At 37.3% G+C, this 19,459-nt stretch overlaps 1 long non-coding RNA gene across 2 annotated transcripts in view; it reads right to left on the reverse strand.

The window, feature by feature from the left end:
• Window positions 1–2,320: 2,320 nt before the first annotated feature.
• Window positions 2,321–19,459, reverse strand: part of LOC128853005 (uncharacterized) — a 57,094-nt gene continuing 39,955 nt past the window's right edge. The window contains exons 5-6 of one of the 2 annotated variants that reach the window (XR_008451190.1): window positions 3,626–3,791; window positions 2,321–3,521 (exon numbers count right to left, since the gene is read on the reverse strand). This is a non-coding gene — a long non-coding RNA (uncharacterized LOC128853005). Of the gene's footprint in view, window positions 3,792–19,459 lie in introns of both variants that reach the window. The other variant, XR_008451189.1, reaches the window with a different exon arrangement.

Raw genomic sequence — 19,459 nt, forward strand, 5'->3', positions numbered from 1 at the left:
AAAGTAGGAGGTTGAGGAAGTTTCTGGAACAGCCTTTCAGAATGAAAGTTAATAAAGCCTGTCTAATTTTAGGATGGAAAAAGCATTTATGATGGTGATATTTCATTAGTAATATAAACCATACTTTCAAGATGGGAGACTTTGAAAGTATTGATTCTAACAAATAAACAACCAACGCCCACCCTGATCCTTCCAAATGCCATTGTCTAAAATTCAGGAATTATGTGGACAAACTGCAGAGGGTTCAGGAAAAAAAAAACACAAACCAAGAATTGAAAATGTAACTCTCAGTGAAACAGTATATTTTGAAAGAGTGATTTTTGGTCACAATCTGCAAGTTCCCAGGCAGGAGAAAAAAATATAAACGTCTCTTTAGATTCCTATTACTAGTAATTTGAAAATCAATTGGATATACCCTAGTTCATACAAAAATGGATTCATGGAAATCTTACCATCTGTATGATAACCAGAGGTCAGAATGGAATTGTCATTCTGGGACCTTCTGACATAAAAATCTATTAAACATTCATCTTAACCAAAAGCAGATGATTTTTAGCCATTTTCAAGGACTCGGGAAGGATTGAGATGACTACAAGAACAGCAACATAACTCCTCAGAATAGTGATCTTTTTAACTGTTTATATTTAATTAGGAAAAGATAGACAAAATGGTAGCCCTCTTAAACTACTCGTAGGCTGAGCTTATTTTTGACAGTTTTTTTGTAGTATTAAACTCATCACTTCTCTGCCAATGAATTTTAGTGCCTTTGTTGGTACCAAAACAAGTGGTATTGCTGTGTTTTACTGAACATGTTCCCTACTCTTCAGTAAAATAAAACATCAGAAATATACTTTCTGAGCACATTTTGTAAAAAAAAAATAAGGCAAAAATCGAGCTCAACTGAATTCAGACTTGTGCCTTTGCTTACAAACACGGAGTATAATAACCTGGGTCTCACATTCCATTCAGTGAAGGGAAATGCTGACACAGCAACTTGTGCCATAAAAAATAGAACAGGGCTAAAATATTAATCTAGCTTCGCCTTTAAGTGGGTAAAAACCTCTCTGGTTCACTTGCTTATTCTGAAATTTTGGCAGAAGTCTGATACCTATGAGACATGTCCAACCAGAGACTCCCAGCCTTAGCAGCACTAAGACCATCTATAAATTAGCGTGCATCCCCGGTGCTCAGTGGAGACAAACACAGGTGAATATTTGAAGGAGGTAAGATACAAGATAAGATCATATCAGCCTCATGTCTTACCAAATGAGAAAACTACATTACAACTCAGAAGAAGTCTTTTCCTTTGGAAAACTACATATTTCCCAGTGTGGGGGCTTTATTCATTTATGTGTAAGTTTACTTTGTCCCACAATTTGCACTGGGTAGCAAAAGGAAGTTTGTGAGAGATGTAAAATCAGTGCCAACAGACTTGTGCAAGTAGAGCAGGGTATCTAATATTCTGTGGCACAAAACTGGTGTTAAGGTATCTGGTCTTGATACAGATTGTCCTGTTGGGCTGCTCCCATATAAAAGGCCAGTGGTTTGTTGTAGAAATGGAAAGAGAACTCCTAAAGAATAGCTTGTGTTTTATTTATTTTGTCTTTCACTGTGATTTTTGCAGTATTTGAACACTGAGCTGAAGAAGAATCTCTACCAATTTCCAGCAGCCTTTTACAAATGCATTCCTGACCTTTACAAATGAATGAATATTTGTCTGGAGGTTAGCTGAACTGAGTGTGCCATGCCCAGATACATCTGCAAGTACTGTAAGCAGACACCGCTTCTGAAAATAGGATCCACAAAAGGTGTTGCTAAGTGAGTGTCTGTAAAAACATTTTTGTGCAGTGCAGTTTAAAACCCTCTGTCTGGTATGGAAATCAGAGAATGAAAATATCCAAAGTGTTCCTATAATTGCAAATAAACATTTGTAGTTATTTACACCTATCTTGAAAGGGAAAAATCTTCAGAGCTAGTTTATTTTGTGTGTAATACAGCTGATGGCACTCACATTTATCTGTCTTTGTCTAGATATAATGAACTTTAAAGGTTTTACAGTTAGAGGGTTAAGCCCTCAATGTTTAGTATGATAAAAAGTGTTAATAATCCACAGAATGCAGTCGGTGTTTACTATTCATTCTAGTTCCTGTTACTGCAGTCTAAAATAGAAAGTCACCTAGCTAATTAAATTATAGAAGGAAGACATCAAGGACCAATATTAAAAGAAAATTGCTTTTGATTACAGTCTGTATTTATGCTGAAATAATGATGAGTAGCATGATTCAGGTTTCATTTGTCCAGAAGTCCAGAAGATAATGTGCATGCTCAGCAAAAGAAAAATATACATCCAGGCATCAGGCTACTATGTGAAATTATTTCACGCTGAATGTCAATGTATGAGCCTTGTTTTTTCACACTGGATGAACTTCTGGCTTACCATTGCTTGGTGGTCTTCCTATTTTTGTCAGCAGCAGCAGCACAGGGAAGTAAGCAAATCTAAACTAAAAGTTTGATGTCATTCTAAAAGCAAAGAGAAGCACTAGACAATGCCTGCTGTAAGCACAATGTTCGTTCTGGCACAATGCAAAGAAACTGCAAAATCATTTCACTGAAATTTTAATGAACATAAATGAGAACACTGCTGTTTAATGGACTTTATAGTCGGAAGCTCATCCATTCAGAATACAACTTTTCATGGGGTTGGCTTGGTTTAGTAATTTTTGTTATCACTTTACATCTGCCTCTTTTGCATGCTAGAGTGGATGCAGCTGATCAAAATAACCTGGCTTGTGGTTGACTTTGTTCCAAGCCAGAAAGTGAAATGCACTGAGCACCAGAGAGGGACCTCTGTGGTAGCATGAAGTCATGGTTAAGTAATGGTGTGGAAAGGCCTGTCATGGTGTTAGCTTTAGACACTCAAGTCTACAAGCTCTGGTCTCCAAGCGTTACAGGTTATATCCTCCCTATTACCGTTGTTACCCACACAAACCCAAATGAATAATATCTGTCTTCTGCATACTTTCAGTGGAAGGCAGGAGAAGAAATTATTATTTCTTCTCTATTGCTTATCCAATTTTGGTGTTTGTTTGATCTTGATGAGTCTAGACTACCTTTGTTTTGACTTGACACCTGGGCCAGCTTTTAGTGTCAGTGTCACGTACAGAGATACCTGCATTTCTAGTGTTGGACTGGACCAGAGCAGGGTCTCAGGTAATGTAGATTTATGTGATATGAATTACTAGCTACTTCTTGCAGACATAAAGATGTGCCTGTTTAATCCCTGGCTCTGAGTACTAGTATTTGATTTCTCAAAGTCAAGACCTAGTCTAAAAAAAGGTCAGTGAAGTCCTGAGCAAGATTTGCAAGAGACAGTGGACAGCAGGCATGTTGCTATCATAAATACATGATCTGAGGTATAAGAATTTAGTGCCACAGGACATAAAAACCAAAACAGCAGCACATAAGCAGAGGTGTATCTGGAGTAGCAGAGGGATGCACATCAATCCAAGTGAAGAAACGCACTATGGAAAAGTGAGAAGGGAACTCATAGGGAGGAAGATTAGCAATGCATCTGTGTGAAACTGTAAGCAAACTGAAAAGCTTATTTCTTTTACTATGGGATTACCTGATGTAATCTGAAGTACAAAGTAGTCCATTTTAAGAAGAGATCAGTTGTCAGTTCAAGGTACTCTGCTCTCAAGTGTTCCAAAAGCAGGTTTCTGTCTTGCCACACTTTACTTTTTGAAGGCCTCAATACAGCAAAGTACTTACGTAGGTACTTTACTTAGTATCTGAATGGAAGGAATATGAGAATTACTTTAAATAGTTGGCTTAATCTGTGTTTTTCCAGAAAACAAAAAGAGATGAGAAGAAATTTTTCTCATAATTTGTTGGCAAAGCAATAATGTAAAACATTCTGAATATACATATTTTCAGGTACCTCTGAAAAGTCCCACCTGTAGAACAACAGATATATAAATACATTTATATACACATACAAAGGTGTATATATGTAAAAAGAAACAGCAGATAAATAGACAGTCTCTGTGCCCTAGGAGCAAAGATAAGCATTTCACAGGTGAAGTACTAAGGACGTTGATAGATCAATGTCAGGATCTCAACTTTGATTGTTCTTCCAAAATGGATTGTATTCATCTACCTCAAGAAAACAGAGGAACTTTGTCTATTACTTTAGTCACAGACACTGACTTAAAGAAATTAAATACAGAATAATGTATTTAACATGCATATATTGATGGTTGCAAGGCATTGCTGATTCCACATAGATATACATTACCCAAAACCCTGCCTTGCTGTTAGATAAAATGAGGCAGTATGGTACAGGCAGAATTGCTGCAAAATGAGTTATCAAAAAATTAAATTATGTTTTCTGTGGCTTTTGTGATTGCTCTCTTAACTGAGATGACCCTCCTCTGGTATGTGTGCTCCAGTTGTATAACAAATGCTGTTGAAGAGGGTTGGATAAAATCTGAACTCTTGCCTTTTTCTTTTTTCCATATTTGTAAAAGTACCATTCCATTAATAGCATAGTATTTTCCCAGACTGCCTATCTGTTGAGATGAAAAAAGGAACTGGTGAAGCTACTTTGGTGATAAAGTATACAGTTCTGATAAATACAACAAAACCGACCATCCTTTTGATCTGATCAATAATATTATTGTGCTAGTGCTCAGAACGTCCCGTCTTTGGCATACTTCCTTTTTTTCAGTTGTTTGATACCCTGGTACCAAATGCTCTAGACTGTCTGGCGCATTAGATGCTGCAGTTCCTGATTTCACCAGTCCTTGTTGCCACAGGACTCATCATCTGAGCCCTAAAACCTGAGGGTGCTTTAACCTGCTCTTTCCACAACTGGGCATGCCCATATACCTCCAGCCCTGGACTTTTCCTGCTGAGCTAAATGCTGAGCGCCTCTGCTAAACGTTTAAAATGCTGCTTTAGACAATGCGGGGAGAAGTGGCTAATTGTCAGAACCCCAGTACGTTAGTAAAGAGCCATCAAAAGGAGGGGCTGAGGAGGATAATTGCAAACAGATGAAATATGCAAGAAAAGAAATAGGAACAAGGAGGAGACATGCTAAAAAGAGAAAAGTCAAGAACGGCAAAAGAAGATCAGCAGAAGAAAGTTCAAACAACAGAGAAAGACAGGGTCAAAATTTAGGTTTTAATAAAGAAAAGTTTGAAGAATGAAATGATAAAGATTGATGAGGTAAGAGAGGGAGATAGATAAAATGGGTGATAAATGAGGAAAGGCAAGAGAGAAAGAATACGTGAAAATACATGAAAATACATGATTCTTACCATGGACATACATATGCTTTTGCTCACTTAAAAAAAAATGGAAGAAAAGATGGTAGAAGATGTCAACAGTATAAACTCACAAGACTAATTACTATCTAACATAATATTTACTGGTCTTTGTGAAAGCCAACTTCAAATCTATTTCTTGCCAACTTGGAGCAGGAATTTGATTGTGATTCTTTCACTGCCTGAGCTGTACCACATGTCTGTACCACACAGTTAATGTTGCATCATGTAAACATATCGGACCAAGCTCTGAATGAGTAGTATTTGCATGGGAAGCAACGCAGCCACCTAACATAGTGTTGCACCCAAGCTAAGATACCTTGCCTTTCAGTAAGGTGCTTAGCCTCCATGAAACACCAAATAAGGATGGACAAAGTGTTTCCAAGCTACCTTCTTAAGGTAGCTTGTTCTGACATCCTTGTACATTAGCACGTTGTGAAGATGTAATTTCAGCTTTTTCTACTGAAGCTATTTCACTTCCCAGAAATACATTAGTGCTCACAAAGCTACAGAGCATGTGAGAAGGACACTTCAGATTTTGAGCCAGTGGATCCTTGCATCCTTGTAACAGTCACAGATACAATGGCTTTTTCTGTATAAAATATCCAAATCAGCTTGCAGGCCTGGAAACTTGAAAAAATTCACAAGTTCCACTATATGGAACCATTCTGAACAACTTTTAATTCACATGACAAATGCTTTAAGAATTGAACTTTTTCATCCTTAAATGACATTTTATTTTAAATTAAAATAAATTAAAATGAAATGTGTTTTCTAAATGCATGACAATAAAGCCTGATGTCTCAGCTACCCATACTTGTTCTTCTGAGAAAATAAAGTCTCAAATACCCTAAATTTCACACACTGGAGCAATTTAGGTCTCCTTAGAGATCACAGTTTGAACTACAAATGCAATAAGGGCTGCATCCTGCTGTAACTGAAATCCTTCCTAAGTCTCCTTCTGCTTTTCAATCTCTCTAATTTTTCATTAGATCAAGAGTCACACATTTTTGTTGGCAGTAAAGCAATTCCAATTTGAACTGCCTTCTGTCTTCAATAGGAATTTTCCCAAAGTACAGAAATAAAAATGTAAAACTTTGCTGTGTTTCATTACTTTCATTCTTTTGAACATCGCTTCTCTGAAAGCTCTGTGTGAAATTATTAGAAGGTTTTGAAATGCTTGTGAAAGTAGATGCATATATGGGACTCAAAGGGCCTTATTTAAAAAAGAAATTTGCCAGTTACCTGGATCTCTGGTTGGTTATGCCCATTCAAGGATACAGAATCCATCATTCGTATGATTATTTTTACATCTGAACTTTTTTTTATACTCGATAGACTTGAAACTTTCAGGGTCATTTGCCCAGCATGTAGTTGAATGTCCTGTGCTATAGATTCCAATTAGCAAGACCATGTTCAATGGTCCTACACCACCAATGCTGTCTAACTGCTTTCCACTTGGCTTTATATGTTTCTTCTTTGTTGCAGCTGCAACCAGGTCTATCTACCCTTTGATAGAAAAATTTCAATTACCCCAGGGAGAAGCTTTTAGCTTTATTAAGCATTGAAGTCTACACATTTGTTCTTCTGTTGAAGAGCAGTTCAAAAGGAGAGTTTCTGAGGAAGTAATCTGATAAATTAGGATAAATCTTATGGACTTTCACGGCTAATGTTTTTCCTGTAACCTGAGCCTAAGAATCTGCCAACTCAATGTATGGTTAAGCATTTCTTTAACACTTTTAGCCCCTGACAGATGCTTCTTATACTTTAGAAGTAAATGGCTCTTCAGTGTTTTTTGAGACTGCTGTGCTCTCGGCATAAAATTGATGTCACAGAAGGCTGGGTAGCCGTGCTCTAGCCTGATAGAAAGTGACAGAGAACTGTTCCCATCTGGTAGCTTTGTATTGGCCTCTGAGTAAACTAATAGTTTCTTTTCTTGGATGATGGGTGTTAACTCATCACCTCCTTGTTGCCAAGAGTAACCTTAGTTGTCTAGGAAAAAGCGAGGACTGCATACACCAGGTCTCTCATATGCCCTCACTTTGTCATGACTGGCCCCTTGGAGAGTGGCGTGGCCGAGTGACGTGGGGAAAAAGCTCGCAATAACACTGCTCTAAGTCACATCTCTTTGTGGATAACAAAAGGAGCTTCTCTTCCTAATGCTGTCAATCTTGCATTTTACTTCATTGATGCGTTCATTTACACAAGTAAATAAGGCTGTCATTTAGGCTTTTTAATGTTTGAAAATTCCACAAAAGTTTCACGTCAGTGATTTGAAATTGAATCATTCATTATTGTCTCTATCTTGCAAATTAATTTATTACTGCATTTGAAGTCCTAAATGCCTCTTGAGAGAGCTGAACATACAGTCTAACAATCTACCCATAAAGAGCAAACATGAGTTACACATTTAAAGAAGATAATCTTTCAGTTGTATGGAGATCCTGTCACTCTTGCTTTTCTGTTTAAGCTTCATATTATAAAGCCTTTCTTTCTGTTTACAGGGAAGTTTTGGGTTTTTCTCACTCAGTGTTGTTCTGTGTGACAAAGAAAAATGGCACATTTAGTCTGTGTAAAGGGCACGCAACTAAATGAAATTAATATCACCAAATTAAAGGAACAGTAGGGTTCTTGGATGGAATATATTTTTCAAGGAATCCTCAATAAAGCGCAAGGAGACCTCCAAGCCCACAGTTCCATGTAGGTCTGAAGCTATGGTGTGCCTTTTTTTGAGCACTATTAAGTAACAGCCACTATCAGTTTCAAACACAGGTAGCAGAATTTACATAAGCAAATCTCATCTGGCTAAATACTACCTATAAATATACATATTATAATCTGCTATTAACACACAAGATTACATTTTCATAATACATTAAAATATTACAACCGGGGATTTTGAATGAATTATCACTCTTCATTTGTGTACATCCATCAGAAGACCAATATTCCACCTACATCTCTCTTGCAAGACACTTACATCCTCTATGGTCCCTCTGGACAGAGGCATTTCCCTTTTTTTCTCAGCAACTCAACTAACAACAAATAGTTCCACTAAAACCAAAACAAAATTAAAAAAAAAAAATATCCCTAAAGTGTTTGCTCTTTCTTAGCAAAACACTATTTCATGGTGCAATGAAAAATATCAAGACCGAGGAAAAATAATTAGGATTACAGAAATTAATTTTATATCAAATTCCATGGAAGGAGTCCTGTTGACACCAAAGCTTTGGCTTCTCTTTGATAATGAGATTATGCATCATACTTGAATTTCTACATATTCTTCTCTACAGAGTAGATGCACTACCACAGCCTGCTGATAATTCTGTACAAAATTCTATCAGCTTAAAGCAAAGGATATACTTTTTGTTCCAGTGGGTTTGGAAAACCTGCAGCCCAAGACCTGACACCATAACCCTGGAGTTGAAATCTTGGCTAGGGCTTGTGTTTCCAGTGTTTCACTATGTTGTGCATGCATAGTATTTTAGGCTTTCACTTCCAGTCAGTCAAGTTCTCTGCTTTTCAAATTTCAACTTGTATCATCTATCCATCTTCATTCAGTACATTTGTACACACATAAATAATGAAACTTAGTGAATGGGATAAAGAAGTGGAAAAACTGCTCTCTCTCTTTCTTACCTGGTTGGGCCTGAAAAATTAACTGGAGAAAAATGCAGCTGGAAGACAGTAGGTAAGACTGAACATAAGAAAGAGTTAACTTGTTTATGAAAAAACATATCTCTGTTTATCCCCTTATCAGAATAGAAAAAGTATCGTAAAACAACCAAATCTTACTTTGATACTTTACATTTTCTGAGTATTCTGGCAATACAGTCGGGTGATATTTTGACATGTAACCTTTTGAGAGATGACCTAGTAAGCTGTAAGGGAGAACAGTCCTTTCAAAACTGTATTGGGCTCAGGTGCCAAGTCACTATTCCAAAGTTCAGGTATATGTTGCTGAATCAGTCATTGCTAATACCCATGTTTACAGCATTAAGAGAGAGAAAGTACGGGAAGAAAGTCTTGCAGGTGCCAGATAGAGAGACATATATATTAAGACTTATGCTCAATAGTTAATTATTGTTTAATAATAAACAATTATGTTGGTGTGCTCAGCTGAGAACATTATTGGTGTGCTCAGCTGAGAACATTATTGGTGCAGCTTGCTCATGCTTTAAAGATAACAATCACTTTTGGTATGAAATGCAGAGATTTTTTCTCCTAGGTTTGAGCTCCTGAGTTCAAAACATACTGTTCAAAGTTGGTTATTAAATAAGCGATAACATTTTTGAAGTTTACATTAATGTGAGATCTACTGAAGTTTCTGGGACTTGCAGTAACTCAATGCTACCTGTTTGTCTTGAGAGGAAAGGTTTGGGTTTTTTTTAAAAAAAGCATTCAAAACCTTAAAATTTTAAGTTGGAACCATAATGTTCATTAATGCTGAACCCAAGCTGTGAAGTTACGCAGAACATGCACTGAAGAAGATTTCCATCTCAGTCAGGTACATCTGACCTGTAGCTGGAGAAGGCCAAATTCATTCTCCATGTGTGAAAACATGACGGTATGTTGTGGTCTAGCAGACAGCTTTTCTGCTGGAATTGGCGCATTAAGTATTCCCATCCTAGCTCCAGTCTCTCCTCTTCCCTGTCCAGACCTTTTGCCTACTTCTTCCCTTCTGCAGCAGCCTTCTCCAGATACAGAAAATGAGATCTAGTAGCAGGTGAAATGGCAGCTGAGTGATCGGTGAAGAGGAGAGCATCGCTGCTGGCACAGCGCAGGTGATGGTTAGCTACTGAAAGGAGCAAGGTGCTGCTGTCTGTGCCAGCGGGGAGGGGTTGGAGCCTGCTTGGGCAGGTTTGGGAGCTGCTGCCTGATGAGGCAGTGAAGGTGGCTTTGACTGCTGCTGGAGAGAGAAATGAGAAGGGGACACACACTGCAGCTGTAGATGGGAAGAGGGGGCATAAGTTACTGGGCTTTGTAAAGCAGAGATTCAACTCACAGCTCCCAAGGCTGCACATCTCTGCTTTGCGTTATCACACAACAGCAAACAGTAGGTGAAGAAGACTTCAAATGAGCAGAACAGCTCTATCAGAAACTTTATGCTGACCAATAACAGATTATTTGTTTCAGCACAGTGCTTTCTCCCAGGAGGTACTCTCTCTTCCTGATACAATGATGTATAGTTTTGTTTGAGTAACTTTGATTCATGGACTTCTAAAGAAAGATCCTGTCATAATCATCTGTACCAGGGAACAGTTTAGATTACCTGCATAAAAGTCCTCCTCACTACATAATCTTCATATGATATTAAGCAAGCATCTCTATTAATTAAATATTAGTTGTAGAATTTCCCTGCTCTTAGCGATATTTCCAAGGCACGAACATTAACAAATGTCTACCAGAGGCAGATCGAGGCACTGGTAAATCACTTTCTTTAAAATTTGTGGTTACCCAGTGTAGCCTACAGTGTGAGACTGTGAATGGGGGTGCCTGTGTCTCAGAAATCACAGGAAAGATCTACAAAGTGTAAGAAAAAAATAGTTTAAAACGTGCTGGAGAACACTTGTAAGAAGCCAGGTTCTAGTGCAAGGGTTCTGTGGCAATCTTAGCCAGTGCTTTTAGCATCTTTAGTCATTGCCTCATTTCAGTAAATGAAGACACCTCTGTGCTCAGTCATTATAGCAGTGCACAAAGCAAGGAGTAATTTACGTCTCTCTGTCTAACAATGGTACCTCACAGGCTGAGAGGACCACTTCAATGAAGTGGCATTGTATCTGCAAGCTGGGCACTCATGCACATGCAGAAAATGTTTGTGTCTTAATGCATTTTTTCCTCTCTAAAGAAAACATACATTCTATAGCCTTCTTGTATCATTCCTCTTCCTGCATTACTCCACTTCAAGACATTCTTTCTAGCACATATGTTCAGTCCTTTCTCCACACAGCTAAACAGTAGGCCAGACAGTACGTAAAGCTATTATAGTCTCAGGCACAGGAACCCTCCTCTACAGAAATATTCAAAGTAATTTGAATAAGATAAAGTTATAAATAATAAATAAACAAAATTACGAACCCTGCTGATTAGTCTCTTGCAGTATATAGCTGCTATTCAGCTGACAAATTAAATGGTGGGCAGAAAATACCACTACTAATATTACTGTATATATTAGTGTAACTACAGAGAAGGCAACCCTTGCCCTCATCCCATCAGCACCATTAGCTGGCACCAGCTAATGGAATCTCTCCCATCGAGAGTTGTCCAAGCCTTAAAAGAATCTATTAAAACCAGAGAACGAACAGAGATGTTACCCAAGTGAGGGACACAACACCCTTACTTTCACTGTGTTTTTTCATTTTAATCTCATTTTAATAGGAAAAAATGCTATTTCCATGGAATCACTGTCTCCCTGGAACACCCCCATCCACCTCTCCCAGCAGGTAGTTGCGGCTAAGCTATCTCTAATCCTCAAAACTCTCATCTCATACATGTCACTGGCCTGCAATCATGAAGTCACACAGGACTGCCAAAGACATAAAGCTCGTCGCTTGTTTCACAGTCCAAGTGGCACCTGGTGGTCACCAGAAAACAGAAACCTCAGCACATCTAACTGCAGAGCTTCAGAGCAGCCTGTGCAGCTCAGTGCATGGGCTGCTGTCTGCAGTGGGAAGAAAGCCCGCAATGAAGCACGGTGCCAGCACCACCACTTGATTCTTGGATTACTTCACCTCTTCTACCAAGAGACTATAAGAACAGAGAACAGAGGAGTTGCAATCTTCAATATTTGCTTTTTCCTTTATATACTTTTATCCTTGCTTTTCCTTGGTGAGAGACATCAAAAATATTTTAAATTAAATTTTAGGATTTGAAAATGGAGGTAGACCTGTTCAGCTGTGGTTTATCTGGGAAAAGGGGCAGACAACTTAATTATAGTTGATGTAGTCTGAAACAATAATCTTACTTTTGAGAAAAGAAAGGTATTAAGCCACTACAGAGGAACTGAAAGGAGACCTTTATAGTTTTCTCTGAAAGTTTTCTTCAGGTGCTAAATGTTGGTTGGTTTTCTTTTTTTTTTCATTTCCCTATCAAAATACGAACCACTTCTGTAACTTCTGAGTTACAGATTCAGCAGATGAAATTCTTTAGGTGTTTTAAACAAAGAGCTCATAATGAATTATTTAGAGTTTACTGTCAGTCTTTGGAACTGATGATCTGATGATTAATTAATTTCATTATTTAATTTCCGAGACATCACTAGCTAACAAACATCTATTTATATAATAAAATACTTCAGTTAGTAGTCATCCAGTAAGTCGCCTGCCTTAACTTTCACTTTAGCTTAATACTGGTGATACCAGCTCAATTTAAGTTTCCCATTTTCCTTTTTTTCCCCTAGAGAGATTCATTAATTGTGAAAACAAAGTAATAATTTAATTAAAATTCCACTTTTTTTTTTTTTCAAAAAAGTTACATGCAAAACCTTTTATCTCCAGACTGAACACATGCTATGGCTACTGTTACTGCTTCCTCTTGCAACAGCTTAATTCTCTTAAGACACAAAAGCAAGGTGGGTGGCAGGCAGGCACAGGCACCAGTTTGTAAGGATCAGTGTGCTAAAGCTGACTGGAGAGGTGCCATTATTTACCCTTTCTACACATCAGTTCGCCAATAGTAAAACCCAGAATGTTCCAAGGATGATAAAACATAGTCTTATCCAGAAGTGATTTACATCTAATTGCACGTGATATTTAACAATCATTGTTAGTTTTTTTCCTTCTTTTGTGGTGGGAAAGTGCCTACAGGAAATTGCATTTCGACCTCTCCAACTTTAACCTCCAAAAACTGAAGGGGCTGCTAAGTTGGACACAGCGTGAATACAATGAATCTTATTTTTCTGTATTTTGTGATGATGCTGCCATCTAGAGTATAAAAGTAATATTGTGTCAAGAAACACCAGCAGCAGCATTTAATTAATGGATCTGGTATTAACAGTGAGCAAGTATAATAATAGTCATACGTTTTTCTCTATTTTGTTCCACTGCTGCCACCTACAGTTATAAAACAAGTATTTTTCTAACTACAGCTGTTTAATTAGTGGCTATTTGTATTTGTGAGTGACACTTTACTTTTTCATAATTTTCTCATTACTTTGGCTTGTCTCTTTGTCCTGAATGTCAGTATAACCCAAGTTTTGCATCTAATGTTCTGTTTTTAAAAAATTAACAAAGTGGTTAAGCCAAATAATTAATTTGTTGCAATTTTAGGTTTTTAAAGGTAATCTTTAAGGAAGAAAATATCTTAGGTTAACCTGATTTTTTTTTTTTTTTTTTTCTGGTTGCAGGTCATCATTCATCATAAAAATTGGCCTTAATAGTCATAAGAGACCCCCTTAATCAGAATTAATAGGGAGAAAAATAGGCTGCCATTGTCACTAACAATGACAGACAGCTGCTGTTATTCCTGTAAAAAAAACCCCCAAGATTACACAGAACCCTTTTTTTTTTTTTTTTTTTTTTTTGTGGCACAGAAAGCAACACACATGCCTTGGGGACTGTAAAACAATCAATAAAAGAAAATAACGAATAATAGGTTACCAAATCTGCAGTCACTAGTGCATGTGACCTCCTTGTATATTTGAAGGTTCAAAAGAAGACTCCTTTGATGCCTAGTAGGTAACTACAGAAATTCCTGGAAGAAATCCTAGGCATTCTTGTTCTTTTAGCCTATTTAATTTTTAGACAGCTTTGGATGACTGCACTGGAGGTAACAGCAACCCTCCAAGATCAAACATCCACCAACTCTTTACCTGGATTGTTCCTTCCTCTTTGCTGATGTAATCACTTTCATTATCCCTCTTCAGGTGGCCTTGACAGCTTACTTTGTTGGGAATCCTTAGCTTGTCATGTCTAGTGGAAACAGTAGCACTTTCTATATCTTTGTTTGACAGCTCTATTACAGTGCCTCAAAACTCAGGAATTTAATACATAGGCCTCCTCAATATCTCTAATGGCAAATTTCATGAAAAAAAACCCACCCTTTTCTTGGACTTTGATCACAGAACTTTCTCTAGCTGGCTCTTCTTGGTTCCTAGTTCCTCTAGCTGTGCCCCTTGCCTTCTTTCACCTTCCTATAAAATAAAGCCGATGTCCTGGTTTTGTCTTTTCACACTACCTTTATGAAAAGTAGTCTCAGCTCTTGTCACAATGGTTTCACCTTAACAGCAACATGAAAGTCACACATGCTTCTATATGCTCTCCAAATAGCTCACCCCAGGACCACCGCTGCAGATAACACAGGTAGCCAAATGAGGAAAGGTTTTATTCTCAGGTTGGTGTCATTTGTCTTTTTGGTTGTAACATGGAAACTTTTGAATAATACATCCAATCAGTTCCACAATTTCTCAAAGAACATCCTAAGCATAAATGCAGAGGTATTTACAGAGTTAAACAGAATCCAGTGAGAAAGAAAGCTAAACAGGGAATATATGAAGCTCAGATATAGAGCTGGCAGAACAAGAAGCTTCAATATGTTCTATAATTGTCTATAGATCAAAGATATTAACAGCATGCAGTATAACAACAAAATCTCTCTTCTCTGCTTGTCTTCTTACTATAGGAATAGCAGAATTAATAATGGCACGAAAGATAGATCTGGGAGAAAGAGCCACAAGAGTCCAATATGTATAAAGGCTGAACAGCAATTGGTGCAGGGATGGAAAGAGCTCTTGTGAGGAAGGATTCCCAGCTGGCAATGTCTGGGCACTGGGAGGGCATCCATAGTGCCTGGCACAATGGAGAGAGGCACTTCAGGGTGTCCCTGAAAATTTAGTGGAGTGGGAAAGTGGTTGACAGGACTTTTGCAAGCTAGATAGATATAAAAATGGCTTAGTGTAAGGAAAGGCCTAAAAAGCAGTCTCCTGAAGTATTCATCACCCTGAATTTCTGTATGAGATTATACAAGAAAAGTAATCCCATACAATCTTAGAAATAGCCTTTGTGTTAACAGTATAACAAAAGCATGGGCAAGCCTGTTGTTATCTCCTAACCTCAGCTCTATCTGAATAATGATAAAAAAAAGGTGTGCAAACTACATAATCACTATTTCCAGTAGCTATTATAACCTCTTGCTCATACTGTCTACATCCTCATAGACTGCCCTGAGTTTTGTCAAAGGAGCTTCAATTCTTCTTGTAAAACTGACCCAGAGGTGAATGATAATACATGACTTTTATGAGAAGAGGCTGTTATCTTCCTGGGTTAGCAACCACTTTCTGAACTTTATCTGGTTTTTTTTCAGTTTGAAATAGGGGTCACTTGTTATCATGTTTCGTTGGGTCTGCAGTGACAATCATTTTGGGACCTCTTGTTTTTGTTAGGCATTAGCAACTTCTTCCTTTTACTTTGGCTTCTAAGTCTCAGATCTGGTAATTCTAGTAAGTGATACTCTCAGGTTGAGAAAAAAGTATTAGGTTGTTGATACTTTATTGTTTTTTTTAGAAAAACAACTATTTATGCTCTATTTATGCTGATTTTTCTTCAAGTATGTGTGACCATTAAAGCCAGAGTGTATTGTACTTCCACTGATGTAACAGAGAGTAACAAAAATGAGGCAGTGGTAACTTGTAAACCATTATCTATGACTTTGCATGGAATCCCATCTGGCCAAATCATGATAAATAGTTGTTATTCAGCATATTCTATTATAACTCAATATTTAAAATGGGAATTGATCCGAAGATTGCACCATTGCATGACCGTCTAGCAGAAAGACTCATCCTGTACAAGCTTCTTGGGGAGTTTTTGAGTTTGGTTAGACTCAAAACATAATCAATAATTTGTTTTTGTAATTTCCACGAGGTTTTTTCCTATGCCAGTCCTCCTTGTAGCATATCAGTCATACTGCCCTCAAGGTCCAACCTGAGTGGAACATGCGACTGCTCATTGCCCGGGTACCTCTGCGTGAAATGGTAATTTTTAAAGGCACACTCCTTGATGTGTGCAACTGGACCTTCTCTTTCGTGGTCCAATGAAGTTGTCAGTGAATAGAACTTCTGTGTATTTAGTATTGTTCATCCTTTTCTAACATTTAGTCCCTGCTATGTGTAGTATAGTCTATCTCTTAAAGTATGGGACTAATTAGTTTCACTTCAGATAAGCAGTTCAGAGATAATTACTTATTCTTCTTCTAGAACCCTAAAGATTTAGGGCATAGCATTTGGACAGCTGGGTTAAGGCTAAAGAGAAAATTTGGAGAGAGGTATCTACTAAGACTGGATGTAATACTTCTGAACCTCCTTTCCTACATTGGTTCTACTCTAATGGATATTTTTTTAAGTAAAATAATTCTTCTGCATTTCAAAATGGTATCTGCTACTATCTTTAGATCCTCATCTTGTATTTTTCAACAGAGAGCTTATTATTACATTAGTAGGTGTCTGAATTTATTCAGTAATTATTTTTTTTACCACTTAACTTTCTTATGGCGTTAGTTCAGTAAAATGGAATTTATATCAATGTGTTACCTTTTGCTGAAAGCACACAAGGAACTTAACAAAGTGCTTAAGAGATATAAGAACGACATTTGAATGCTGATCAACAGACAAGGTCTGCCCAATACACACAGTAGATAATTTGACTTTGCAGCCTGCTCTTCAATCCAAATTCATATGCAATCCCTGTTGCATTGTTTCAAATGCTATTTTCATCTTCTTGCAGTGTGATTCAAAGTGGTTCAGACATTCAGAGTTCCCATTCTGTTTACATTATTAAAGAAGCATAGCTTTTGCTCTTGACAGTAAGTGGTCAGGCCCATAATGTCTCTAGTAATAATAATTATCTTTCACTGAATACCAATATTTATTTTGAAATTTACATACAGGAACTAATCAGGTATCAAATCCTGCTTTGAAAATGTGTTTAGAGCCTCAGAGAGAACTGCTCCCATGTGATCATAGCTTTGTCCTCAAGCTGTTTGTTCATATATGTGTGTTTGCTTTTACATCTTAAAAATTTTTCCTGAGTGGTACATGTTTGCATTATATAAGCAGCTCATACAAAGTGGAGAAAGGTAGTACAATTTAATAGACCACATACTATAAATGGGAAAAAGACAAGCTTTTCAGCGCATATCCCCATCTTTGGGTTTGAAATAGTAACAGCAAAATTTAAGCTGAGGTTTAATACAATTATGTCAGCTTAGCTAGACACGCTATTGCATCCCTTTTCATGAAGCAGTTTTGAAATATTTTACAGTTGTCCTATATTTATGAAAACCAATTTGTTCTTTTTAACCTTTCACTAACTCTGTTTCCTGTAGTTGTACCAAGTAATATATTTCTAATGAATGCAGTTCAAGTCTGTAACTGTTTGCTAACACTATCATGTGGAAAGAAGACCTTTTCAGTACTTCTCAAAATATACAGTCAATTTACTGAAATAATTGCTTTGGCTTCTTTATTCTTTTTACCATAAACATTTGGTCTCATCAAACTCACATTATGTAGATACATTGTCTGGGTCTGAACTGTAATGATTAATGATCTTATCCAACAGTTTATTATAAAGAAAAAGTATTTTTGCCAATGATGTTGTTGCTCAAAGGAGTCTTGAAATACATTCTCTCTAAAACCACTGTACAGCAAAAAACAACGTTACAGCTCCCACACCAGGGGTTACTTCAGTACTCTTTCCTATGACTGATTGTTGAAAAAGACATCATTGGCTGCAATGGGTTGAAAAGCAACCACCGATTTGAAGAATCACAGTTACCCATTGTTTCTCTGTCAAAATAAATGTCTAAACTGCAAAGCCTCTGCAGAAGGAATCAGCCTTACCTTTGAGGCAGTGTGATGCACAGAATGAACATGAGGCAGAACTTCAGGCATCTGGAGAACTTTTAAGCGTGTACTGCTATGGGATACACACATCTCCAATGTCAGACAGCAACTACATAAAGCATCTGAGGAGATCTGAAGAAATTTCAGTAACTAAGTCCCACTTTAAAAACAAAGCGCTTTGTAGATCTAATTGTACAATAAATAGATTATAAATTCCACCTAAGATTTTTCATCAAACTAGTCACAGCTTGTACCACAGATTTTATCAGAACTGCACATTTTTTATTTTTATTGTTGTGGTTGTCTCACAAAGTTTAACAGTAGGCAGCATGGGACGGAGGGTGTCAGTATCCACATCAGCTTTGAATAAACTACCAATCTCCAGAAGGCAGCCCCTAGGGTCAAAAAGGCCTAGTGTTCCAGCAGTTTATTAAAATTATTTCAAAGGCAAGCCTCCAAGTCTTAGAGAATTTAGTTTTGTCTAGTCAGACAAAAATAATCAGTTAATTCCATCTCCAAGCAAAGCTAAACCCTTTAAATTAAACACAAGTCCAGTCTGAAACATTAGATGCAGGACTGTATCACCATGTTGGTGTCCCCAAATGCTTCTGCTGACATGACAACAGAATTTTGTACAATACTTCCAGCAAGCCCAGAATTTACCCTTGTATTTCAGAATGAAACCATGAAATGTATATATTTACCAAAAAGCTGCAATGCTCATTTTTACTGATGGGCAACCACATTACTTCTAAAGCAGGCCAGTTACAGAGTCAGGCTTTTCTAAGCAGTGCTTTGCATTCCAGGAATAGCCAGGAATTCAAAATAATAGTCTGGAAAGCCAACTAGCATCTTAAGAACAATGATTACTGGAGGTAGTGTAATCTTCAAATTTCTTCCTCTATTAAATTAAATAATAAAAGTGTGCTAAGGCTGAAAAGAAATTCCTTGATACACTCATTTAAAATGTCAAGACTGCATTTTTTTCTGAACAGGGGATCTACCAGATACCAATCATTTATGTATCCAAGTATATTTCCTGTTCTAGGGAATTTTTTCTAATATAATAATAATTTCATTTCAGAAAAATATTATCTAAACCAGATAAGTTGTTTCAGAATAAAGTAACGTGTAATCAGAAAGAAACTACTTACATGGGGGAATTACTCCAGAACAGCATAAGTGAAATAATTATTCTGGAGGAGTTATGTGAGCCAATTTGAAAATGTAGCCAAAGTGTGAGTCAACAGAATATGGCCCAAATGAAGCCTCGTCTATTCTTGAGGTGGTAGAT

The sequence above is a fragment of the Cuculus canorus genome, chromosome 9, assembly GCF_017976375.1.
Source record: "Cuculus canorus isolate bCucCan1 chromosome 9, bCucCan1.pri, whole genome shotgun sequence".
NCBI lineage: Eukaryota > Metazoa > Chordata > Aves > Cuculiformes > Cuculidae > Cuculus > Cuculus canorus.